The following is a 27,850-nucleotide window of genomic DNA, read 5'->3' as shown; positions in this document are numbered from 1 at the left end:
TCTTTCATGGCCCAGCAGCTGATCTATTTCATAAATATTCCACATATGCTTGGAAAATATGTGAATTCCACAATTGGTATGTGTAGTGTTCTATAAATATCAGTAAAGTTAAATTGGCTAATAATCTTATTCAAGTCTTTATTTATTAATTTTTGTGATTCTACAACCTTATTTGACAATAACAGTTGATTCTCATCCATATTCACTGCCTGTAGTTTTTTTAAAGTGATGACAGGTACGTAGGCAATCAACATATAGAGCTTGTTTGGTGAATCTTCATCTTCATTACATTTTATGGACAATCACACACCAACATGAGATGGGACATTCCTTATTCCCTTGGCCCAGATAGCTTTATTAAGTCTGGTGTCAGTGTGTACATCTGGAGCTCCCATCTCCTTCATGGCAAATTTCCAGATTTCTTTGAGTGCCTGAGGGGAACACTTGTTGAAACTCATTCCATAGATGTGGTTGTGAATGGTGATAGTGTATTCTCTGGTCACCACTTCGCTGATGGCAAACCAGCCCTTCCTCTTGCCACCTTTCTTTGAGGGAGCTGTTCTGCTGGGCTCTTATTGGAAAGCATTTTAAAATACATTTGTTTTAATCAAGTACTGGAATAGAAAAGTTAAAATCTCCATTTTTAATTAGAATTTGTCTCTTTCTAGATTAGCTCTGTCAGTTTTTTGCACTGAGCATATTGAAGCTTTGTATTAGATGAAAACACATTTAGGGCTCTTATTTTTTCTTAATAAATTGTTACTGCGTCATTATGAAATGCCTATCTTTACTCTGCTATGTGCTAAGTCACTTCAGTCATGTCCAACTCTTTGTGAGTCCATGGACTGTAGCCAACAGGCTCTTCTGTCCATGAAATTCTCCAGGCAAGAATACTGGCATGCATTGCCATGCTCTCCTCCAGGAGATCTTCCCAACCCAGGGATTGAACCCACATCTCTTATATCTCCTGCATTGGCAGGTGGGTTCTTTACCACTAGCGTCATCTGGGAAGCCCTTATTGCTGATATTACTTCTTATTATGAATTCTACTTCTTGTGTAGCCCCACTAGCATCCTTCTAATTAGTTATTTGCATGGTATGATTTTCCAGTCTTTTATTTTTTTTTTTTAACATGTGTCTATGCTTGAAGTCCATTTCTTGAAAATAACATATTAATGTATACTTCTTCAGTTCAGTTCAGTTCAGTTGCTCAGTTGTGTCTGATTCTTCGTGACCCCATGAACCACAGCATGCCAGGCCTCCCTGTCCATCAGCAACTCCTGGAGTTTACCCAAACTCATGTCCATTGAGTCAGTGATGCCATCCAACCATCTCACCCTCTGTCGTCCCTTTCTCCTTCTGCACTCAGTCTTTCCCAGCATCAGGGTCTTTTCCAATGAGTCAGCCCTTCACATCACATGGCCAAAGTATTGGAGTTTCAGCTTCAACATCAGTTCTTCCAATGAACACCCAGGACTGATCTCCTTTAGGATGGACTGGTTGGATCTCCTTGCAGTCCAAGGGACTCTCAAGAGTCTTCTCCAACACCATAGTTCAAAAGCACCAATTCTTCTGCACTCAGCTTTCTTTATGGTCCAACTCTCACATCCATACATGACTACTGGAGAAACCATAGCCTTGACTAGATGCACCTTTGTTGGCAAAGTAATGTCTCCCCTTTTAATATGCCATCTAGGTTGGTCATAAATTTCCTTCCAAGGAGTAAGCGTCTTTTAATTTCATGGCTGCAATCACCATCTGCAGTGAGTTTGGAGCCTAAAAAAATAAAGTCTGTCACTGTTTCCACTGTTTCCCCATCTATTTGCCATAAAGTGATGGGACCAGATGCTATAATCTTAGTTTTCTGAATGTTGAACTTTAAGCCAACTTTTTTACTCTCCTCTTTCACTTTCATCAGGAGGCTCTTTAGTTCCTCTTCACTTTCTGCCATAAGGGTGGTGTCATCTGCATATCTGAGGTTATTGATATTTCTCCTAGCAATCTTGATTTCAGCTTGTGCTTCATCCAGCCCACTGTTTCTCATTATGTACTCTGCATATAAATTAAATCAGTAGGGTGACAATATACAGCCTTGATGTACTCCTTTTCCTATTTGGAACCAGTCTGTTGCTCCATGTCCAGTTCTAACTGTTGCTTCCTGACCTACATACAGCACAAGAGGAAGGTCAAGTGGTCTGGTATTCCCATCTCTTTCAGAATTTTCCACAGTTTATTGTGAGCCACATAGTCAAAGGCTTTGGCATAGTCAATAAAGCAGAAATAGATGGTTTTCTGGAGCTCTCTTGCTTTTTTGATGATCCAGCATATCTTGGCAATTTGATCTCTGGTTCCTCCATCTTTTCTAAATCCAGCTTGAACATCAGGAAGTTCACAGTTCACGTATTGCTGAAGCCTGGCTTGGAGAATTTTGAGCATTACTTTACTAGCGTGTGAGATGAGTACAATTGTGCAGTAGTTTGAGCATTCTTTGACATTGCCTTTCTTTGGGATTGGAATGAAAACTGACCTTTTCTAGTCCTGTGGCCACTGCTGAGTTTTCCAAATTTGCTGGCATATTGAGTACAGCACTTTCACAGCATCAACTTTTAGGATTTGAAATAGCTCAACTGAATCCCATCACCTCCACTAGCTCTGTTTGTAGTGAGGCTTCCTAAGGCCCACTTGACTTCACATTCCAGGTTGTCTGGCTCTAGGTAAGTTATCACACCATTGAGATTATCTTGGTCATGAATATCTTTTTTGTACAGTTCTTCTGTGCATTCTTGCCATCTCTTGGTTAAAATCTTTTGCTTCTATTAGGTCCATACCATTTCTGCCCTTTATTGTGTTTATCTTTGTATGAAATACTCCCTTGGTATCTCTAATTTTCTTGAAGAGATCTCTCGTCTTTCCCATTCCATTGTTTTCCTCTATTTCTTTTCACTGATCGCTAAGGAAGGCTTTCTTATCTCTCCTTGCTTTTCTTTGCAACTCTTGTGTTCAAATGGGTATATCTTTACTTGTCTAGTTTGATGATCTTTACCTTTTAATTGTAGTTGTAGTCCACTCACAGTTGAAATAGTTATTATGTTTGAATTTAAGATCAGCATTGCCTTTTTTGTTTTCTGTTCCTCTTTTCATCATTTCTATATTCTTTAATTAATGAAGTATTTAAAACAACATTCAATCTTAACTTACCTGCTGATTCTTAGCTATTTTAGTGATTGCCATAGGGATTACAATATACATCCTTATATCACCATAGTCTACCTTGAATTAGCATGATATTTCTTTAAGTATAATATAAAAAACTTACTATGGCATGTTTTAATTGATTTGTCCCATTTTTAGTGCTATTGTTGTCTTTCATTTTACCTCTGCATTTTATAAACCCTACCATACATTTTTATCCACTTTGAATAGTAAATTATATTAAAAAATGAGAACAATACTTTCTATTTACTTGCATATACATGCTTCCTGACATGCTATAACCCTTCATTTTGGTTTCTGTTTCTATCTGATATCATTTCCCTTCAGCAAAAAAATCTTTCTGTTATATTTCTTTCTGCAGGGGAAAATTCTCTTGGCAATTGTTTTTGTCATTCTTTTTTTCCTATTATTTTTAGAGGGTATTTTCAGTTGATATAGAATTCTAGGTCAACAGTCTCTCCTTTTCCTTCTAGTATTTTAAAGATTTCTTGTCATTGTCTTCTGGCTTGCACTAATATTCACTGATAATCTTCTTTTGCAGTATATGCTCTTTTGTTAAGTTTACCCAGTAAAATTTTCATTTCAGCTACTGTATTTTGCAGTTCTTGATTTTACCTGAAATTATTTTATGGTTTCTTTTTCTCTGCTGAGCTTTCTTCATCTCTTTGATCATTATGTCCATCTTTTCCTTTGAATCAATGAACATATTTCTAATAACTGTTATAAAGTCTTTTTATGATAACTTTAACATCTCTGCATGCATACTGAAGTGGGTTGCCATGCCCTGCTCCAGGGGATCTTTCTGACCCAGGGGGTCTAAACTGCATCTCCTACAATTCCTGCATTGCAGGTGGATTCTTTACCACTGAAACACTGGGGGAAGCCCCATATCATCTCTCAGTTCAGTTCAGGCGCTCAGTTGTGTCTGACTGATTGCAACCCCATGGATTGTAGCACGCTAGGCTTCCCTGTCCATCACCAGCTCCCGGAGTTTACCCAAAACCATGTCCATTGAGTCAATGATACCATCCAACCATCTCATCCTCCATTGTCCCCTTCTCCTCTTGCCTTCAATCGCTCCCAGCATCAGGGTCTTTTCCAATGAGTCAGCTCTTTGCATCAGGTGGCCGAAGTTTTGGGGTTTCAGCTTCAGCATCAGTCCTTCCAATGAATATTCAGGACTGGTTTCCTTTAGGATGGACTTGTTTGATCTCCTTGCAGTCCAAGGGACTCTCAAGAATCTTCTCCAACACCACAGTTCGAAAGCATCAATTCTTCCGGTGCTCAGCTTTTTTTATAGTCTAACTCTCACATCCATACATGACCACTGGAAAAACCATAGCTTTGACTAGACGGACCTTTGTCGGCAAAGTAATGTCTCTGCTTTTTAATATGCTGTCTAGGTTGGTGATAACTTTTCTTTGAAGGAGTAAGGGTCTTTTAATTTCATGGCTGCAGTCACCATCTGCAGTGAGTTTGGAGCCCAGATAAGTAGTCTGCCACTGTTTCCATTGTTTCCCCATCTATTTGCCATGAAGTGATGGGACCAGATGCCATGATCTTCATTTTCTGAATGTTGAACTTTAAGCCAACTTTTTCACTCTCTTCTTTCACTTTCATCAAGAGGCTCTTTAGTTCTTCTTCACTTTCTGCCATAAGGGTGGTGTCATCTGCATATCTGAGGTTATTGATATTTCTCCTAGCAATCTTGATTCCAACTTGTGTTTCATCCAGTCTGGTGTTTCTCATGTTGTACTCTGCATATAAGTTAAATAATCAGGGTGACAATATACAGCCTTGACTCATTCCTTTCCCAATTTGGAACCAGTCTATTGTTCCATGTTTAGTTCTAACTGCTGCTTTCTGATCTGCATACAGGTTTCTTAGGAGACATGTCAGGTGGTTTGGTATTTCCATCTCTTGAAGAATTTTCCACAGTTTGTTATGATCCACACAGTCAAAGGCCTTGGCATAGTCAATAAAGCAGAAGTAGATGTTTTTGCTTTTAAAAACAAAGCAAGATGTCTTGCTTTTTAAATGATCCAGTGGATGTTGGCAATTTGATCTCTGGTTCCTCTGTCTTTTCTAAATCCAGCTTGAACATCTGGAAGCTCACGGTTCACGTATTGCTGAAGCCTGGCTTGGAGAATTTTGAGCATTACTTTACTAGTGTGTGAGATGAGTGCAATTGTGTGGTAGTCTGAGCAGTCTTTGGCATTGCCTTTCTTTGGGACTGGAATGGAAACTGACCTTTTCCAGTCCTGTGGCCACTGATGAGTTTTCCAAATTTCCTAGTATCATCTCTAGGTCCATTTTATTAATTATTTTTGATTATAGCTCACATATATTTCTATTAATGTGTTATAATTTTTATTGTATGCTGATCATTGTAGATGTCACATTTCTGAGAGCTTTGATTTTATTTTTCTCCTCTAAAGACTATTGAACTTTTACCTGCCTTGCAGTTAATTTATTTGCACATCAGTTAGACCTTGTCCAGTTTTGTCTTAGCCTTTGTTAGGATAGGTCTAGTGTTGTCCTTAATCTAAGGTTAATGTAGTTTTCCTTCTAAAGCATTGCTATTCTCAGATCTCAACCACCATTCATGGTGGTTTGTGAGGTTTATCCATTCTACCTGGCCAGAGTTCCACATCTAAGACCTGTCTAATATAGAATCACTGTTAGCTCCAGGCACCTCTTCCCTCCATAGCTATTTTATACCAGGATACATGAAGACTGGCCTGAACTTCTGCAGTTTAATATTCAGTCAAAGACTCAAGGAGAATCTTACAGATGTTGGGGAGTCCCTTCTCTTGTTAAATCCCTCTTCTCTGGTACTTTGCCGTCTACAAATCCCAGCTACCTAAGCAATTGTGAAATTTTGTTTCCTATGCCTGGTGAGACTTCTGTTCTTTATTTGGTCTTGTCTTTGTGCTATAATTTGGAAACTGTTTCCAAATCAAAAGCTACAGAGAATGAGGAATTTACCTCATGCATTTCACATCTTTGAAGCTTTGACATTTAGAGTCCAAAGCAATTTCTCCATGTTGTTACCCTGAGAGGGTAAGTCTGATACCTATAATTCTGTCATGGTTGGATCCAGGAATCACTTTCTTTTTATTTTAAAAATAAAATTATCAATTTTATTTACCCTTTCAAAGAACCAGCTTTTGGCTTTGTTGATTTTTGCTATGGTCTCTTTTGTTTCTTTTGCATTTATTTCTGCTCTAATTTTTAAGATTTCTTTCCTTCTACTAACCCTGGGGTTCTTCATCTCTTCCTTTTCTTTCTTTTCTTGCTTTAGGTGTAGAGTTAGGTTATTTATTTGACTTTTTTCTTGTTTCTTGAGGTATGCCTATATTGCTATGAACTTTCCCCTTAGGACTGCTTTTACAGTGTCCCATAGGTTTTGGGTTGTTGTGTTTTCATTTTCATTCGTTTCTATGCAAATTTTGATTTCTTTTTTGATTTCTTCTGTGATTTGTTGGTTATTCAGCAGCGTGTTGTTCAGCCTCCATATGTTTGAATTTTTCATAGTTTTTCTCCTGTAATTGAGATCTAATCTTACTTCATTGTGGTCAGAAAAGATGCTTGGAATGATTTCTATTTTTTTGAATTTACCAAGGCTAGATTTATGGCCCAGGATGTGATCTATCCTGGAGAAGGTTCCATGTGCGCTTGAGAAAAAGGTGAAATTCATTGTTTTGGGATGAAATGTCCTATAGATATCAATTAGGTCTAACTGGTCTATTGTATCATTTAACGTTTGTGTTTCCTTGTTCATTTTCTGTTTAGTTGATCTATCCATAGGTGTGAGTGGGGTATTAAAGTCTCCCACTATTATTGTGTTATTGTTAATTTCTCCTTTCATACTTATTAGCATTTGTCTTACATATTGCGGTGCTCCTATGTTGGGTGCACATATATTTATAATTGTTATATCTTCTTCTTGGATTGATCCTTTGATCATTATGTAGCGACCTTCTTTGTCTCTTTTCACAGCCTTTGTTTTAAAGTCTATTTTATCTGATATGAGTATTGCTACTCCTGCTTTCTTTTGGTCCCTGTTTGCATGGAAAATCTTTTTCCAGCCCTTCACTTTCAGTCTGTATGTGTCCCCTGTTTTGAGGTGGGTCTCTTATAGACAACATATGTAGGGGTCTTGTTTTTGTATCCATTCAGCCAGTCTTTGTCTTTTGGTTGGGGCATTCAACCCATTTACATTTAACGTAATTATTGATAAGTATGATCCCGTTGCCATTTACTTTATTGTTTTGGGTTTGAATTTACACACCCTTTTTGTGTTTCCTGTCTAGAGAATATCCTTTAGTATTTGTTGGAGAGCTGGTTTGGTGGTGCTGAATTCTTAGCCAGACTCATCAAGAAGCAAAGGGAGAAAAATCAAATCAATAAAATTAGAAATGAAAATGGAGAGATCACAACAGACAACACAGAAATACAAAGGATCATAAGAGACTACTATCAGCAATTATATGCCAATAAAATGGACAACGTGGAAGAAATGGACAAATTCTTAGAAAAGTACAACTTTCCAAAACTGGACCAGGAAGGAATAGAAAATCTTAACAGACCCATCACAAGCACGGAAATTGAAACTGTAATCAGAAATCTTCCAGCAAACAAAAGCCCAGGTCCAGATGGCTTCACAGCTGAATTCTATCAAAAATTTAGAGAAGAGCTAACAACCTATCCTACTCAAACTCTTCCAGAAAATTGCAGAGGAAGGTAAACTTCCAAACTCATTCTATGAGGCCACCATCACCCTAATACCAAAACCTGACAAAGATGCCACAAAATAAAGAAAACTACAGGCCAATATCACTGATGAACATAGATGTAAAAATCCTTAACAAAATTTTAGCAGTCAGAATCCAACAACACATTAAAAAGATCATACACCATGACCAAGTGGGCTTTATCCCAGGAATGCAAGGATTCTTCAATATTCACAAATCAATCAATGTAATACACCACATTAACAAATTGAAAAATAAAAACCATATGATTATCTCAATAGATGCAGAGAAATCCTTTGACAAAATTCAACATCCATTTATGATAAAAACTGTCCAGAAAGCAGGAATAGAAGGAAAATACCTCAACATAATAAAAGCTATGTATGACAAACCCACAGCAAACATTATCCTCAATGGTGAAAAATTGAAAGCATTTCCTCTAAAGTCAGAAACAAGACAAGGGTGCCCACTTTCACCATTACTATTCAACATAGTTTTGGAAGTTTTGGCCACAGCAATCAGAGCAGAAAAAGAAATAAAAGGAATCCAAATTGGAAAAGAAGAAGTAAAACTCTCACTGCTTGCAGATGACATGATCCTCTATATAGAAAACCCTAAAGACTCCACCAGAAAATTACTAGAACTAATCAATGATTATAGTAAAGTTGCAGGATATAAAATCAACACACAGAAATCCATTGCATTCCTATACACTAATAATGAGAAAACAGACAGAGAAATTAAGGAAACAATTCCATTCACCATTGCAATGAAAAGAATAAAATACTTAGGAATATATCTACCTAAAGAAACTAAAGACCTATATATAGAAAACTATAAAACACTGGTGAAAGAAATCAAAGAGGACACTAATAGATGGAGAAATATACCATGTTCATGGATTGGAAGAATCAATATAGTGAAAATGAGTATACTACCCAAAGCAATTTATAGATTCAATGCAATCCCCATCAAGCTACCAATGGTATTCTTCACAGAGCTAGAACAAATAATTTCAAAATTTGTATGGAAATACAAAAAACCTCAAATAGCCAAAGCGATCTTGAGAAAGAAAAATGGAACTGGAGGAATCAACCTGCTTGACTTCAGGGTCTACTACAAAGCCACAGTCATCAAGACAGTATGGTACTGGCGCAAAGACAGAAATATAGATCAATGGAACAAAATAGAAAGCCCAGAGATAAATCCATGCACATATGGACACCTTATCTTTGACAAAGGAGGCAGGAATATACAATGGATTAAAGACAATCTCTTTAACAAGTGGTGCTGGGAAAACTGGTCAACCACTTGCAAAAGAATGAAACTAGAACACTTTCTAACACCATACACAAAAATAAACTCAAAATGGATTAAAGATCTAAATGTAAGACCAGAAACTATAAAACTCCTAGAGGAGAACATAGGCAAAACACTCTCTGACATACATCACAGCAGGATCCTCTATGACCCACCTCCCAGAATATTGGAAATAAAAGCAAAAATAAACAAATGGGACCTAATTAAACTTAAAAGCTTCTGCACAACAAAGGAAACTCTAAGCAAGGTGAAAAGGCAGCCTTCAGAATGGGAGAAAATAATAGCAAATGAAGCAACTGACAAACAACCAATCTCAAAAATATACAAGCAACTCCTACAGCTCAATTCCAGAAAAATAAATGACCCAATCAAAAAATGGGCCAAAGAACTAAATAGACATTTCTCCAAAGAAGACATACAGATGGCTAACAAACACATGAAAAGATGCTCAACATCACTCATTATCAGAGAAATGCAAATCAAAACCACTATGAGGTACCATTTCACGCCAGTCAGAATGGCTGCGATCCAAAAGTCTACAAGCAACAAATGCTGGAGAGGGTGTGGAGAAAAGGGAACCCTCTTACACTGTTGGTGGGAATGCAAACTAGTACAGCCACTATGGAGAACAGTGTGGAGATTCCTTAAAAAACTGGGAATAGAATTGCCTTATGATCCAGCAATCCCACTGTTGGGCATACACACTGAGGAAACCAGAATTGAAAGAGACATGTGTAACCCAATGTTCATTGCAGCACTGTTTTTGCAGCCAGGACATGGAAACAACCTAGATATCCATCATCAGATGAATGGCTAAGAAAGCTGTGGTACATATACACAATGGAGTATTACTCAGCCATTAAAAATAATGCATTTGAGTCAGTTCTAATGAGGTGGATGAAACTGAAGCCTATTATACAGAGTGAAGTAAGCCAGAAAGAAAAACACCAATACAGTATACTAACGCATATATATGGAATTTAGAAAGATGGTAACAATAACCCTGTATATGAGACAGCAAAAGAGACACTGATGTATAGAACAGTCTTTTGGACTCTGTGGGAGAGGGAGAGGGTGGGATGATTTGGGAGAATGGCATTGAAACATGTATAATATCATATATGAAACGAGTCGCCAGTCCAGGTTTGATGCATGATACTTGATGCTTGGGGCTGGTGCACTGGGATGACCCAGAGGGATGGTATGGGGAGGGAGGTTGGAGGAGGGTTCAGGATGGGGAACACATGTATACCTGGGGTGGATTCATTTTGATATATGGCAAAACCAATACAACATTGTAAAGTTAAAAAATAAAATAAAATTAAATAAAAAAATAAAAATAAAATTATCTTTTTATAAACCCATTTAATTTTGATACTTTATTTGTATGTTTATGAGGATCTGTAGCATTTCCCTGCTCATGGCAGAGGGAGAGAGACAGTCACACATATTAAGAGCAATGTAAGAACTCATTAATACACACACACCAAAAGAGCCTACCACCCCCTTTATATTTGTAATGCTTTTCCTTCATAATACCAGAGCAATTGACAGAATTTGTATTTCTGTTAGAACTGTGAATGAGACTTGAAAGTGCTGGCAAAGCAAAGTAACTTGGCAAAATTAGCACATCTCTTGGGGGATCTGAGATCACTTGTCAGCTTCTTTGCCCCATTACTTCTGTTGACCATATTATTGTGGAGCCATAGAATCAGCTCTCTTCGGTCCACCATCTCCCACCTTAATATCCTCACCCAATCACTGAGGCTTGGAGTACTCTACGCTGGTTGTAAAAGCTTCCATAGTTAGAGTCAAGACTTAAAAATGTTGGAGAAGGTAACACGTTGAATTGGAGCCTCATTGGGGTGTAAGTAATCCCAGATATTTTTATGAGGGTAATTTCTGTGGAAAAGGTTGAAGTTGAGCTGAAGCTATTTTAGGGAGGTGGTAGAAAGAGAAAAGGCATAGAATAGAGGAAATGATGTGATTCTTAACAAAGATAAGTTTTGAAGAGTCACAAATGGCTCCCTAAAGTTTGTTTTCTGGTTGATAAAGAAAAGAGTAGAAATGTTTGACAAACAGTCCTTTCCGTTGTTCACCCATTTCTGGTGAATAAACTCAAAGAGGCAACTGAGCAAAAATTGAGAGAAAAAGTGTAGTGTATTCTCTGCCTCCTGCTGCTACTGCTGCTAAGTCGCTTCAGTCGTGTTCGACTCTGTGCGACCCCATAGACGGCAGCCCACCAGGCCCTGCCGTCCCTGGGATTCTGCAGGCAAGAACACTGGAGTGGGTTGCCATTGCCTTCTCCATTGTGTGAAAGTGAAAAGTGAAAGTGAAGTCACTCTGTCGTGTCCGACTCTTTTCGACCCCATGGTCTGCAGCCTACCAGGCTCCTCCATCCATGGAATTTTCTAGGCAAGAGTACTGGAGTGGCTTGCCATTGCCTTCTCCGTTGCCTCCAGTGTTCGGCTAACATAGGTTAGAAAAAGAGTTACCAGAGGAACTGACATGCTGACTTACTGCATCAGATGGGGACAGCTCTGAGTCTCCCAAGATTCATCCCTCTGTCAAGTATCCTACCTGGAGTCTCTTCAAAAATCTGTGAATGACCTCCAAAAAGTCAGGTAGCAATGACTTTTAAAGTTAAGCAAGATGTAATTTATTTCCTTTTTCTTAGGGGTAAATCAGAGCAATTAATGAAACCAATTGATTATTAATTAAATTATGTAGCTCAAGTTAATTAACTAAAATTAAATCAGAATATAATTAGAGTTTTCTCCTTGGGGGGAAATGAGGGGGAAAAAAAAAAAAAAACAGTTGAGAAATGTTGCCATAGAACCTCAGATAATCCCTTAAAGCTTGTTCGATGATACGCCACAATTAAAGAACTCCCAACCACATTTTTGTCTTATTTTCAAGCTGTGGATACGTTTTCTTAAACTGAGAGAGTTACAGAGTAGAAATGGCTGTCTGGCACATCTAGATAAGAAGGGCCAGAGGCAGGTAGTTCAGACTCTCTGGAAAGAGTGGGAGCAGACACAAACCAGTTGTGGAATTCAAAGGCCCCAGGATTCAGCTGAGGGGCATTCAGACCTGGGGTGGACCAGAAGCTGGAAGTGAGAGACAGAGTGGCTGCAATATCTCAGCTCAACATATGCCAGTGCAGATAGACCACATCTGGTCCAGCCATGCAACATCTTCCATCATTCTCACATCCTTTCAGGCTGTATCTGCATCCACAGGGGTAGGGTCAGAACTAACTGTGAAGTGAATTTGATTACACTTCCATCAGAAAGCCCCGTGGGAACTCAGAGTAGAAATTAAACTTAGAGAATGGCAACCTACTCCAATATTTTTGCCTGGAGATTTCCACAGACAGACCAAGGAATCACAAAGAGTTGGATATGACTGAATGACTAACACATAGAGAAAAATATAACAAATCGTATTTCTTCTACCCCTGCATTTTGGGCCTGAGATTTTGCCTCCTATGTGTACTTTTGAAAAACACAGGTGAGGAACATACAATAATGAGATGGGGGACAGAACTCAGGGCTCTCCTATACTTCCTGAGAGCCTGAAACAGTTGCTGAACAAAGCCACGGAAGAATATGCACTGGGTTTAAGTGAGCTTCTCCCACAGAAATTCTTACACATGATAAGGGTGCATAGAGGTTATTCAGTTCAGTTCAGTTCAGTCCCTCAGTAGTGTCTGACTCTTTGCGACCCCACGAATCGCAGCACGCCAGGCCTCCCTGTCCATCACCAACTCCCGGAGTTCACTCAGACTCATGTCCATCGAGTCAGTGATGCCATCCAGCCATCTCATCCTCTGTCGTCCCCTTCTCCTCCTGCCCCCAGTCCCTCCCAGCATCAGAGTCTTTTCCAAGGAGTCTACTCTTTGCATGAAGTGGCCAAAGTACTGGAGTTTCAGCTTCAGCATCATTCCCTCCAAAGAAATCCCAGGGCTGATCTCCTTCAGAATGGACTGGTTGGATCTCCTTGCAGTCCAAGGGACTCTCAAGAGTCTTCTCCAACACCACAGTTCCAAAGCATCAATTCTTCGGCGCTCAGCCTTCTTCACAGTCCAACTCTCACATCCATACATGACCACAGGAAAAACCATAGCCTTGACTAGACAGACCTTTGTTGGCAAAGTAATGTCTCTGCTTTTGAATATGCTATCTAGGTTGGTCATAACTTTCAACTTCAAGCAAAAGTTGAATATTTCAGTACTGAATTGGCAGAGATAGTGGTCTTTCTCACAAAATTATACTGGCTTACTTTTCTTTTGTTCAACTTGTCATCTTTCCAGGTGGTAAAATCTTATCTGAATGTTAGCATTTTCCTTCATAAGCTGCTTGAATCATAGAAAAAAAACCCTGAGCTCTGTAAGAGAAGTTCCCATGAATGATTCTGGCAATGTGAGAGGGGAAATTGAGAATGTGAGAGGGGAAATTGAGAATGTGAGAGGGGAAATTGTTGTCCAGTTCCATGTGATTGAGAAGATTTATCTATCAGTTTGGTGAAATTATGAAAGGAATACATGAGGATCTAAGAGTCACTGCCTAAATGGAAATTTCTCATTTTACAGATAATAAAACTGATGTTCAAGAAAATGGGGAGGGGAAGTGCCCAAAACACAGGTAGAGACAGAGGGGTGGAACACAGAGGGAGAAGAGAATTTCACTTTCCTTTTCTGGCTTTAATCACTATGATACAATTTGAAAATAATGAAATGTTCATTTGCTCCCCCTCCTTGACCCATACATTTGTGCTTTTAATCCATACACATTAATTAAAATTCAGGCACTTAATCATAGCCACGGACCTATATTGGACTTCCCTGGTAGCTCAGCTGGTAAAGAATCCACCTGCAGAGGAGAGGAGGAGACCCCAGTTCGATTCCTGGGCTGGGAATATCCCCTGAAGAAGGGATAGGCTATCCTCTCCAGTATTCTTGGGCTTCCCTGGTGGCTCAGATGGTAAAGAATCCACCTGCAATGCGGGAGACCTGGGTTCGATCCAGGGTTGGGAAGATCACCTGGAGCCCACTGCAGTTTTCTTGCCTGGAGAATCCCCATGGACAGAGGAGCCTGGTAGGCTGCTGCAGTCCATAGGGTCACAAAGAGTCAAACATGACTGAGTGACTGAACTGAACTGAACTGAATATGATCTCAATAAAGAAATACGAGTATGAAGTTCAGCCTTAAATGTGGTTCTTAGTTTTTCTCAAAAAATCTGAAAACATCCAATCTCAAGTGTTATCTTTATGTCCACCACTTGTTTCTCTCTTAGGAGCTCCATTTATGTCCTATGAGCTTCTGCAGGTCCCACAGGGTACGTGTTGTTTCTTTCTTTTCTTGAGCTTTGGGAAGGACGCAGGAGAGGACTTCAACAGGTCCTGAAATAGGGTCTGTTTTGTATTATAGGAATCTAGAAGATGAGAACAGAAGGTCATGGAACTGCATACAAGAAGAACAGCTATTGCAAAAGGGATACAAACACAAACTCTATTCTGAGCTGACTCTTCTCAGCTCTCAGCCCTTTTAATCTGAACAGCTCTTCAGAAGTCATTAAATCTCCATTTTGATAGCCAGTGACAAAAACGGAAATACTGTCAGATTTTGGAAGGAAACTTTGAAAACTATTTAGCTTTATAGATAAGGATACTCAGGCTCATGGGCTTCCCAGGTGGCACAGTTGTCAAGACTGCCAATGCAGGAGACGCAAGAGATGTTTTGGATTCAATCCCTGGGTCAGGAAGATCCCCTGGAGGAGGCAATGGCAATCCACTCCAATATTCTGGCCTGGAAAATTCCATGGACAGAGCAACCTGATGGACTACAGCCCATGGGGTCACAAAGAATTGTACATGACTGAGCCACTAAGTGTGCACACACACACACACACACACACACACGGCTCACAGAGATGAAGCAACTGGTCTAATGACCCAGACTGGGTTAATGATAGACTTTAGAAAAGAGTATGAATATTGTTCAGGCAACACTTAAGAAAATATTTTAGTATAGTGAAATCATGGACAATGTTTTTGTCATGGCATTATTTGTTTCTGTATATTTGCCTAACTGCAAAATGTTTTGAACAAAGAAACATTTAGGGGCTTTCAAACTATTAGGATTTTTTTACTCTGAGTTGAGAAAATAGACATAAAGAAACCTCTGTACATAGGCAAACTAATACGTGGGTGTTCAGATTTATACACATAATTTATAACAATAAAAACAGTTCCCTGACTTACTCGATTACCATCATGTCATTTTTTTCCCCTAATGGAAGCACTTGTCTTCTATTTATTCTGCAATTTATACCAGTGTTTCCATATAGTACACTATTTTATAGATGTGGCACTGTAAGCTAACTTTCATTATTTTAGACATTATATATTAGTTTTCTATTATGGCAATAGATGATTTAACTCAGTCCAAATGCTGTTTCTAATAGAACCTGAGATTGAATTTCTCAACCCCTGATGAGAGGTGATCTGATTTATTGATTTTGACAAATCAGTGACATTTCTTACAACTATGACATTTCTTGCAACTAAGTGTTACGAAGCGGGTTGATGTCTGTTCCACTGCTATGTGCACAGATTGGAATTCTTTACAGATGCAAAGTCACTTATGACCCACCTTTTGAGATATGTATTATTATTCCTGTTTTCAAACATTATAAAATGAGCCTAATCTAAGGTTATATCCTGTGTAATTGGGATTTAACTCCAAATCTCTTTGATTTCAGTTTAGTTCAGTTCAGTCACTCAGTCGTGTCTGACTTTTTGCCACCCGATGAATCGCAGCACGCCAGGCCTCCCTGTCCATCACCATCTCCCGGAGTTCACTCAAACTCATATCCATTCAGTCGGTGATGCCATCCAGCCATCTCATCCTCTGTTGTCCCCTTTTCCTCCTGCCCCCAATCCCTCCCAGCATCAGAGTCTTTTCCAATGAGTCAACTCTTCGCATGAGGTGGCCAAAGTACTGGAGTTTCAGATTTAGCATCATTCCTTCCAAAGAAATCCCAGGGCTGATCTCCTTCAGAATGGACTGGTTGGATCTCCTTGCAGTCCAAGGGACTCTCAAGAGTCTTCTCCAACACCACAGTTCCAAAGCATCAATTCTTTGGCGCTCAGCCTTCTTCACAGTCCAACTCTCACATCCATACATGACCACTGGAAAAACCATAGCCTTGACTAGATGAACCTTTGTTGGCAAAGTAATGTCTCTGTTTTTGAATATGCTGTCTAGGTTGGTCATAACTTTCCTTCCAAGGAGTAAGCGTCTTTTAATTTCATGGCTGCAGTCACCATCTGCAGTGAGTTTGGAGCCTAAAAAAATAAAGTCTGACACTGTTTCCACTGTTTCCCCATCTATTTGCCATGAAGTGATGGGACCGGATACCATGATCTTCGTTTTCTGAATGTTGAGCTTGAAGCCAACTTTTTCACTCTCCACTTTCACTTTCATCAGGAGACTTTTTAGTTCCTCTTCACTTTCTGCTATAAGGGTGGTGTCATCTGCATATCTGAGGTTACTGATATTTCTCCCAGCAATCTTGATTCTAGCTTGTGCTTCTTCCAGTCCAGTGTTTCTCATGATGTATTCTGCATATAAGTTAAATAAGCAGGGTGACAATATACAGCCTTGATGTACTCCTTTTCCTCTTTGGAACCAGTCTGTTGTTCCATGTCCAGTTCTAACTGTTGCTTCCTGACCCGCATACAGATTTCTCAAGAGGCAGATCAGGTGGTCTGGTATTCCCATCTCTTTCAGAATTTTCCACAGTTTATTGTGATCCACACAGTCAAAGGCTTTGGCATATTCAATAAAGCAGAAATAGATGTTTTTCTGGAACTCTCTTGCTTTTTCCATGATCCAGCGGATGTTGGCAATTTGATATCTGGTTCATCTGCCTTTTCTAAAACCAGCTTGAATATCAGGAAGTTCACAGTTCAAGTATTGCTGAAGCCTGGCTTGGAGACTTTTGAGCATTACTTTACTAGCATATGAGATGAGTGCAATTGTGCAGTAGTTTGAGCATTTTTTGGCATTGCCTTTCTTTGGGATTGGAATGAAAACTGACCTTTTCCAGTCCTGTGGCCACTGCTGAGTTTTCCAAATTTGCTGGCATATTGAGTGCAGCACTTTCACAGCATCATCTTTTAGGATTTGGAATAGCTCAACTGGAATTCCATCACCTCCACTAGCTTTGTTCCCAATGTTTCATATTGTCCCTAGAAGAAAGTTTCTTTTCAACATAACTTTCTCTGTAATTTTGGGCATCACTAGGTTCTGTGGCTACTGTTACCTTTTCTTGCATAGGAAACCCTTGAAAAAAGAGTTATATGAGTCTTGAGGAGATATACAGTGTCATGAAGAGTTGTAAGTGGGATAGGAGGGGACGTCTGGCCCATCTTTTCCCATCTAGTGATGGGATTTGATTTTGTGAGAAAAGAGGACAAAGCTGAGACTAGTAGGCTTCAAATCTCAAACATTTTTCTCCTGGAGCTGGTTGATTTTCTCCCCCAAATCCTTTGAATTCAGATGGTTGGGGAGAACTCCAGCAACTAAAAGAGGTTTCTTCAATACAGAAGAGAAAATTTCCTTTTATCTTGTCTTATACTTTCAGTAGCAAGGATGAGGAAATGCTACAATGGGCTAAGATATTGATAACGTAAGTGAAAGAACAAACGTGACTTCTGCTCCTGTCTTCTTCCCCAGACTGGAAGATGGCTCTTGCCTAAGAATGTGATTATGTTCCTCCAAAAAGGAATTTCAAAATTTTAGCAGCATCTTTGGTCAGCTAAGGAAAAGACAATTGTGAAATGTCTCTCTCAGTGATAAGCTGTTTTTAGCACTGGCAGGTCTGAAAATGTGTACTGTGTATGTGTGATGCAGAGAGGGTCCAAAGCAAATCAAAGTCTTAGGAATAGTAAAACGAAGAGGAAACTCTGTAGTGACAGAACCGACGTTACAAATCATGGCACAGTAGAACAATGTTTTGTTCTTTCTGGTAGGTTTAATCTTTGTCACTAAAAACGAATATTTGCTTTTGGGAATAGATATATGTGTGTGTGTGCATGTGTGTGTTTTCATCTGTTTGACTGACTTAACAATTACTTCTTGGGCAATCAGAAAACAGAGAAGCAAGGCTGCAGTTCACACTGGTGGAAAGACTTTGAAGAACATGGGGCTTCGGGTAAGTCTACTTACCAAATACTGAATATACATTTGATCTCTATTCTGCTGGAATCCCCCTCAGTTCAGTTTGGTTCAGTCACTCAGTTGTGTCCGACTCTTTGCAACTCCATGGACTACAGCGTGCCAGGCTTCCCTGTCCATCACCAACTCCCGGAGCCTACTCAAACTCATGTCCATTGAGTCAGTGATGCCAGCCAATGTTTTTAAGCCAACTTTTTCACTCTCCTCTTTCACTTTCATCAAGAAGCTCTTTAGTTCCTCATCACCTTCTGCCACAAGGGTGGTGTCATCTGCATATCTGAGGTTACTGATATTTCTCCCGGCAATCTTGATTCCAACTTGTGCTTCATCCAGCCTAGCATTTCACGTGATGTACTCTGTATATAAGTTAAATAAGCAAGGTGACAATATACAGCCTTGATGTACTCCTTTCCTGATTTGGAACCAGTTTATTGTTCCATAGCCAGTTCTAACTGTTGCCTCTTGACCTGCATACAAATTTCCCAGGAGACAGGTAAGGTGGTCTGATATTCCCATGTCTTGAAGAATTTTCCACAGTTTGTTGTGATTCACACAGTCAAAGGCTTTGGCATAGTCAATAAAACAGAAGTAGAAGTAGGAATTCTCCTAGCTTATGCTAATATATTGATAAATATGTGAGCATTGACAAAATGAAGCACTGTGAGGACACTGGAAAAAGTAGTTGCTTTGGGTAGTGGGTGAGGTTCTTTTTATAATGTTGATGGAAATTCACATGAAGATTAGAAGAAGGTACTTTTGTTAAAAGGTACATAATAGCAAAGTTAGGAAGCTAGAATATCCACGGAGGCTCTTTGTGGATAGGACCAATAGAGAAGCCTTAATTAGGCTTCCCTGATAGCTCAGTTGGTTTGACCCTGGGTTTGATTCCTGGGTCTGGAAGATCTGCTGGAGAAGGGATATGCTACACACTCCAGTATTCTTGGGCTTCCCTTGTGACTCAGCCTGTAAAGAATCTGCCTGCAATGAGGGAGACCTGGGTTTGATCCCTGGGTTGGGAAGATCCTCTGGAGAAGGGAAAGGCTACCTCTGGAGAAGGGAAAAGCTACCCACTCCAGTATTCTGGCCTGGAGAATTCCATGGACTGTATAATCCACAGGGTCGCAGAGTCAGATACAACTGAGTGACTTTCACTTTCACTTCTCAGGATACAGATAATTTCCTCCCTCGTTCTGTAATTCCCTTGTTATTTTGATTCTTCAGTAATGCCTTCTGTATGATACTGGTGCAGAAAAGAGGGCCAGAACAGTGAAGGTGGGTGTGTCTTGTCTCTCACCCAACCCTTCATTGTTGTCTGTGCTGAGGCATCCTGGGAACTGACCAGCCATGGGGTTGGAGGTAGCATGATGAAGGACAGAAACAACTGATTGTCAAGTGAACAACTCAGAAGAGAGCCACAGAAGTCTCCTTCCTCTCCTTTCTTGCAACATGTTAAGAGAAGGTGAAGGGAAGAGAAGAGAAAAAAGAAGAGGACAGGAGAAAAAAGAGGGAAAAGAGAGGAGAAAATCATTAAAAAAAAAGGTTAATAATAAGCTATCACTTTCCCCTGAACAGCCAATGTTAAACATGTAACCTTTTGTGAGTTTCTTAATGTGAATATCAGCAAATCAATCAGTGTGATGCTCCACATTAACAAACTGAAGAATAAAAACCGTATGATCATCTCAATAGATGTAGAAAAGTTTTTAACAAAATCTGACATCCATTTCTGATAAAAATTCTCCAGAAAGGGGGCACCAAGGGAGCATACCTCAACATAATAAAGGTCATATATGACAAACCCAAAGCTAACATACTCAATGATGAAAAACTGGAAACATTTCCTCCGAGATCAGGAACAAGAAAAGAATGCCCACTTTTTGCTACTTTTATTCAACATAGTATTGGAACTCCTAGTCACAGCAATCAGAAAAGAAAAAGAAATAAAAGGAATCCAAATTGTTTGCAGATGGCATGAGACTATACATAGAAAATTCTAAAGACAGCTCCAGAAAACTACTAGCTCATCAGCAAATTCAGTGAAGTTGCAGGATACAAAATTAATATACAAAAATCTGTTGCATTTCTACACGCTAACAATGAGCTACCAGAAAGAGAAATTAAAGAAACAATTCCACTTACCATCTCATCAAAAAGAATATATCTAAGGAGATAAAAGACCTATACTTGGAAAACTATGAGACACTAATGAAAGAAATGAAGATCAACACAAATAGATGAAAAGATACAGCATGTTCTTGGATTGGAAGAATTGATATTGTTAAAATGGACCATACTACCAAAGCAATCTGCAGATTCAGTACATTTCTTATCAAAATATCAATGGAACTAGAACAAGTAATTTTAAAATTTGTGCAGAAACACAAAAGACCTTAAATGACTGAAACAATTTGGAGAAAGAACAGAGCTGAAGGAATCACACTCCCTGAATTCAGACTATAAAACAAATCTACAGTAATGAAAACAGTATGGTATTGGCACACAAAAAAAGACACATAGATCAACAGAACAGAAAAGAAAGCTGAGAAATAAACCTGTGAATTTATGTTCAGTTAATCTACAACAAAGGAGACAAGAATATACAATGAAGAAAAGACAGTCTTTTCAATAAGTGGTGCTAGGAAAACTGGACAACTACAAGTAAAAGAAAAGAAATGTTCTAAAACATTCTCTAACACCATACAAAAAGTTAACTCAAAATTGATTAAGGACCTAAATGTTGAGACTGAAAATCATAAAACTACTAGAGGAAAACATAAGTAGAATACTCTTTAATGTTAATTGTAGCAATATTTTTGGGATCCCTCTCCTAAAGCAAAAGTGAAAGTGAAACTGCTATCTGCTCAATTGTGTCTGACTCTTTGCAACCCCATGGACCATAGCCTGCCAGGCTCCTCTGTCCATGGGCTTCTCCAGGCAAAAATACTGGAGTGGGTTGCCATTTCCTTCTCCAGGAGATCTTCCCAACCCAGGGATCAAACCCAGGTCTCCTACATTGCAGGCAGATTCTTTACCAATTGAGCCACCAGGGAAGCCTCAGTAAAGGCAATAAAAATAAAAATAAACAAATGGGACCTAATTAAACTTAAAAGCTTTTGCACATCAAAGGAAACTGCTGACAAAATGAAAAGACAACCCACTCAATGTAAGAAAATATTTTCAAATGAGATGATAGATAAGGGCTTAATATCAAACATACATAAATAACTCATACAACTCAACATCAAAAAAAAAAAAAAAAAACTAACAGACAATCTGACTTAAAAAATGGGCCAAAAACCTAAATAGACATTTTTCCAAAGAGGAAATACAGATGGCCATCAGGCACATGAAAACATGTTCACAGTTGCTAATCATCATGGAAATGCAAATCAAAATCACAGTGAGATATCACTTCACACTGGTCAGAGTGACTACCATCAAAAAGAACAGAAATAACATATGTTGGTGGGGATAGGAGGAAAAGTAAACACTACTATCTTGTTGGTGGGAAAGTAAATTGATGCAGAAACTGTGGGAAACAGTATAAAGGTTTCTTAAGAACCTAAAACTAGGACTACCATATGACTCAGTAATTTCAGTTCAGTTCAGTTGCTCAGTGATGTCCAACTCTTTGCGATCCCATGGACTACAGCATGCCAGGCTTCCAGGGTTTGCTAAAATTCATAAAAGTTGTCCATCAAATCAGTGATGCCACCCAACCATCTTATCCTCTGTCATCCCCTTCTCCTCCTGCACTCCTAGGTATATATCTGAAAAATAAACAAAAATACTAATTTGAAAAGATACATGCACCCCAGTTCAATAGTAGCATTATTTACATTTGCCAAGATATAGAAGCAACCTAAGTATCCATTGGCAGATGAATGGATAAAGAAGATTGGAATATATATATAGGTATATAAATAATGAAAATATAAATAATGAAATACTACTCAGCCATGAAATTAAAAGACGCTTGCTCCTTGGAAGAAAAGCTATGACCAACTTAGACAGCATATTAAAAAGCAGAGACATTACTTTGCCAACAAAGGTCCATCTAGTCAAAGCTATGGTTTTTCCAGTAGTCATGTATGGATGCAAGAGTTAGACTATAAAGAAAGCTGAGCACAGAAGAATTGATGCTTTTGAACTGTGGTATTGGAGAAGACTCTTGAGAGCCCCTTGGACTGCAAGAAGATCCAACCAGTCAATCCTAAAGGAAATCAGTCCTGAACATTCACTGGAAGAACTGATGCTGAAGCTGAAACTTCAATACTTTGACTACCTGATGTGAAGAACTGACTCATTGGAAAAGACCTTGATGCTGGGAAAGACTGAAGGTGGGAGGAGAAGGGAACGACAGAGGATGAGATGGTTGAATCACCTACTCAATAGACATGAGTTTGAGCAAGCTCTGGGAGTTGGTGATGGACAGGGAAGCCTGGCCTGCTGCAGTCCATGGGGTTGCAAAGAGCTGGACATGATTGAGTGACTGAACTGAACTCAGCCACGAAAAATGAAAATTTGCCATTTGCAGGAAAATGGATGTCCTTGAGGCTATTTTTAATTAAATAAGTCAGACAGAGGAATACAAATACTGTATGATATCACTTATCTGTGGAATCTAAAAAATATAGCAAACTCGTTAATCTAATATAAAAGAAACAGACTTGTAGATATAGAGAACAAACTAGTGTTTACCATTAGGGGGAAGGAAGGGGGAGGGGCAATACAGGAATGGGAGAGTAAGAGGTACAAACTCTTATGTATAAAATAAGTTACAAGAATATACTTCACAACAGAAAATATAGCCAGCATTTTATAAGAACTATAAATGGAGTATAACACTAAAAAAAAGAATGTGTGCTTCCTCTTGGTCTCAGGTCAGTCTTCAAATTACTTCCTTATAGCAAATCTCCCCTTCAAGTTGCCATCACCCCTGTGATCTCTACTCTGGAAGCTGAAAACCTGGACAGGGTTTCTAAAGGCCCAGACAGTCTTCACTTCCATGTGGACCCTCACCGGGGACAGACTGGGGGCCCTATATGCACAGGTGTAAGAGGGTCCATTCAGGACTGAGTACACTTCCACTTGGCTCCCTGCTATGCTCCAGAAGATTATTTCCCTAAGAATTCAAGTTTCTTCATTTTATCTTCCCTGTTTTTGATGCCCTGCCCACTCCCCTTATCTCCTTTATCATCTTTGAATTTTCTATAGTCCTTATGAGTAAAAAATGAATCCTGGACTCTTTCTGTCTCTCATATTAATCCTGATCATTGTTTGTGTTTTCCCAATGGATGATTCACATCTGTTCAGTTACAGAGAGGAAAGAATTCCTCAGGATAAAATTAAAAGAGTTTGGTGGGCACAGAATGAGGTTGAAACACAGATTAATATTTAGAAAGATTGCTCCACTGCTCTGACATTATACAGACAGGGTGTTTGCTACATCACTTCTTTACAAGTGGGAGCCATTTATAATTCTCAACACCTATCTTGCTGAGAGAAGGTGATGGCATCACCTTGTTAAACTGAAAATGGATCTAGAAAAACACAAGAAACCAAAAATGTGTGACAAGAAGGGACATACGAAAAATTTCCCATATACGTGCAGTACTTTTGCTAAGTGTGCACAAGAGATCCAAATTTATGGTGTTGATAGAACCCACATCTTGACCTCTGGAGGCTAAGCTGTTTGAGTTAATACAGAGTTTGCAAATTTAAGTCGCTCTCAGTTGGTACTCTCTGGCTTCTGGCCAAACTGAGGCCTGAAGTCCAGACTGCCCAGTGACTGAATACAGAAAACTCTTAATGCTTTGGAAGTGTTTCAAATTTTTCAGGCCATTAGGGGACTATTTGGAAGGATAATATACTAAAACAAATTGTGATAGTATTAAATAGTTATTGCAGTTCTCCAACACAGTTGTTTTTTTTTTTTTATTCTCTAGTAGGCTAAGGGTGCACTAGTTGGCATTCATCTCTTCCCACCAACTCTCACATTATCTTTTGAGTGTTACTGTGTTGTCACACTTGGACTAATCTGCCTTGTGTTAAAGTTGTCTGGTATTAAATGAAAGCAAGGCTGTTTCAGAAGTGTATCATATGAAACAAGCTGAGATGGAGGAGGAGGTGGGCCCAAGACCTGTGGAGGAGCAACAAGACAGGAATGGGCTCCCTGGTCAAGGCAGGAAGTACTGTTGAAGGAGGGGAAATTAGATGATAACAGTTACCTAGAGTAGTTCAGCTCCTCTCTGTTTTTTTTTTTTTTTAAATATATAAATTTTATTGAAGTATAGTTGACTTACAATGTTTCAGATGCCCAGCAGGGTGATTCAATTATACAAATACCCATATATTAATTTTGAAATTATTTTCCATCATAGGTTATTACAAGATATTGACTATGGTTCCCTACGCGCTACAGTAAACCTTTGTTGCTTGTTTCATATCTAGTTTTTAATTAGAAATCTAGCATTCTATTCATATTAAGTCAAACAAGTGGACTCAAAATGTCATAAATTTTTTAGACAAAAATTCATAAGTTTTCCAAAATATATATGCATATTATACATATGTATACAAAAGCTTTTCTACTATACTTGATAAAGACTTGAGAGAGAACATCAAAAAAGTAAAGAGATGGAGAAACTGGAGAACATAAACTAAATGAAATGGGAGCACCAAATATGAAATAGAAAAAGTGAAACAAACAAGATAAAAGGAAAAGATCATCATATAGTCCAGTTGTTTTTAAACGTGACTTCTCATTAGAAACATATCTGGAGCTCTGGAGATTAGAAACAATACCTGATCATTTGTATTTTTCAAAAAATTTCAAGATAATTCTGATATGCATCTGAATTTTAAAAAATGATTATAGGTTTTTCTATTAGATCTTAGTTTTGGTGATACAGAGTTCTATAATTTTTCTGTTAATCAATCATGATACAATAATATTAAGTGAGTAATAGTTACATAATCACAATAGTAAAAGATGTTTATAATTTTTCACAATCAATAGCCAGACAAAAAATAAAAGATCCTCTCTGTTTTAGAAATACCCAACTGAATTTGGCATCATGTGTTCACCAGGTAGCAAATAGCTTAGACAAACAGCAACCAACACCTGACAACTGGATTTCAGAAAGGAGGGTGGTGAGGAAATTAGTGTCATAAAAAATTGGAAAGGGGGAAAGAAAAGAGATGATGGCTTGGCTAGAGTTGAATTAAGAAATAATTTTTCAAAGTTTCAAGAGTCATAACACACAGCTGAGTCCCAGGAAGGCTGGGAATCTAACTAAGAGCTTGTCTTATGGTCTCCCATGTCCTTTCTAGAAAACTATGAAGAGATTTCCCTTGCATACAGCTATCCCTGACACTTGGGAGAAATTTCTAAAAATGTTTCTGAATGGATTTATGGTAGGTTTCCAACCTTGTGGCTGTTTACATTTTGGGTCAACATTTTCTTTGTTGTTGTGGGCTGATCCAGGCGAGCACTGTAGGATGTTTAGCAGCATTCCTGGCCTCTGCTCACTCACACCAGTAGCACCTCCCCACTGAGCTGGGCCACTGCCGCTCCATCATCCAGGGGGCCCTCTAAATATCCAGGTGAGGCTGAGGTCTCTGGGACATTAAGTGTGGAAGCCACAGTGCTCTGGGCAAGAGTGGAAGCCACAGTGCTCTGGGCAAGAGTGGAGAGACTCCATCTCCTTCTGCTTTGTACTTTATCATCTGAGGGATAAAGTATATTGTGGTACTTTATATCTTTCAGAAAAATGTACAATATTCCTTGAACTTTTCCTTGATCTGGAATACAATTTGAACCAATTGGGGCTACCCCATAGGACCACTTTCCATGACAGGCACCATCTTGCTTTTCTCATCTCCTTCCCCTCTGAGGAGCTTGTCCTTGACTATACTCTCTTTGATTCTTCCCAACCCTTCTTCTCAACCTCAAGAAGCCAGAACTTAGTGTTCCCATGTCTCAGGGGGTTACAGAGAAGGGAGAGAAGTTTCATGAAGAAACCTTTTTGCTGATTTTTGTTTTTTAAAAATCTCAACTCATAATACAGGCTATGCTGAGTTCTCTTGAGAGAAGGGAGAAATATATCCCAAGGAGAAGGGCATTAATGGTCTGTGCTTCCAGGGGTGGTTTTTTTCCCTAGCAGTGCTCCCAGGGAGGTGAGAGAATCTCCTAAAGGAGGTGTACCAGATGTGCCTAAGGAGCTTTGGATTCTACACAACAGAATTCCTGCCTTGGCAGTGATTTCATAAAGTATAGAGCCACTTACCTTTATAACTCTGCCCATGTGACCTTCAGGGGGCAGACTGTATGTTCCAAAGATGGTCACAATGATATCTTCCATCTTTTACTCTCTCTACAATGTGGTCTTGCCTATGTCTTCCCAAAAAGTGGCATCTATTTCCTCTCCTTTGAATCTTGCTTGCCTGGCCATATGACTTTACTGAAACCAACAAAACGTGGTAGACATGATGCTACCTGACACCCAGAGTTAGGCTGTGTGACTTCTACCTGGTTGCCTTGTTCAGTGGAAAGTACATGTAGAAAGTCCTACTGCCTTGTGATTTCCATATACAGGAAGACACATGTAGATGTTCCAGGGGACATCCCTGCTGAGCTCTCTGTCACCCCTGCCACCATGTGCTGTGGCATCTCAGAAATCCAACCCAGTGGAGTCTTCAGATGCCCAAAGCCTAAGTCATGTTTGACTGCAGCTCCCCTGATGAGTTGAGAAAGAGTGCAGAAAATATGGAATAAGTGTGTGCATGCTCAGTTGCTTCAGTTGTGTCTGACTCTTTGCATTTGTGTGGACTGTAGCCTGTCAGGTTCCTCTGTACATGGGATTTTCCAGGTAAGAATACTGTAGGGGTTTGACATGCTCTCCTCCATGGGATCTTTCCAACCCAGGGATCTACCTGATGTTTTCCTGTGTTTCCTGTATTGCAGTGGATTTTTTATCCACCTAGCAACTTGGGTAGCTGGGAATAAGTAATTTAGGTTAAATTGAGGATTAGAATTGAGGGCAAAAGAGCTAACAAATGCTATATTTTTTAACTTGCAATTTGCGTTAGCACATACACACACACAAGTTTTTAATCTTTGTACTTCACCTAGAGGAGCTCCAGTCTTCATCCAAAAGGGAAAATAAGAATCCTTCAGCCTCCAGGGTTAGTCATCAGTTGAATGATCCAGTAGTACCTTCAGATTTGTTTGTCCATTTCTATTTCTCCCTTTGTAAAGCTGGTTACTTTACCTAAAAGGTCCTTTCAACTCAAAGATCACGTTTCCCTTTA

General features: G+C 39.1%; 1 pseudogene; it reads right to left on the bottom strand.

Moving 5' to 3' along the window:
• Positions 1-23: 23 nt before the first annotated feature.
• On the bottom strand, positions 24-26,901 carry LOC133253492 (large ribosomal subunit protein eL31-like; annotated as a pseudogene).
• Positions 26,902-27,850: the final 949 nt, after the last annotated feature.

The sequence above is a fragment of the Bos javanicus genome, chromosome 8, assembly GCF_032452875.1.
Source record: "Bos javanicus breed banteng chromosome 8, ARS-OSU_banteng_1.0, whole genome shotgun sequence".
Taxonomy (NCBI): domain Eukaryota; kingdom Metazoa; phylum Chordata; class Mammalia; order Artiodactyla; family Bovidae; genus Bos; species Bos javanicus.
This window is presented reverse-complemented; position numbering and strand designations above follow the sequence as displayed.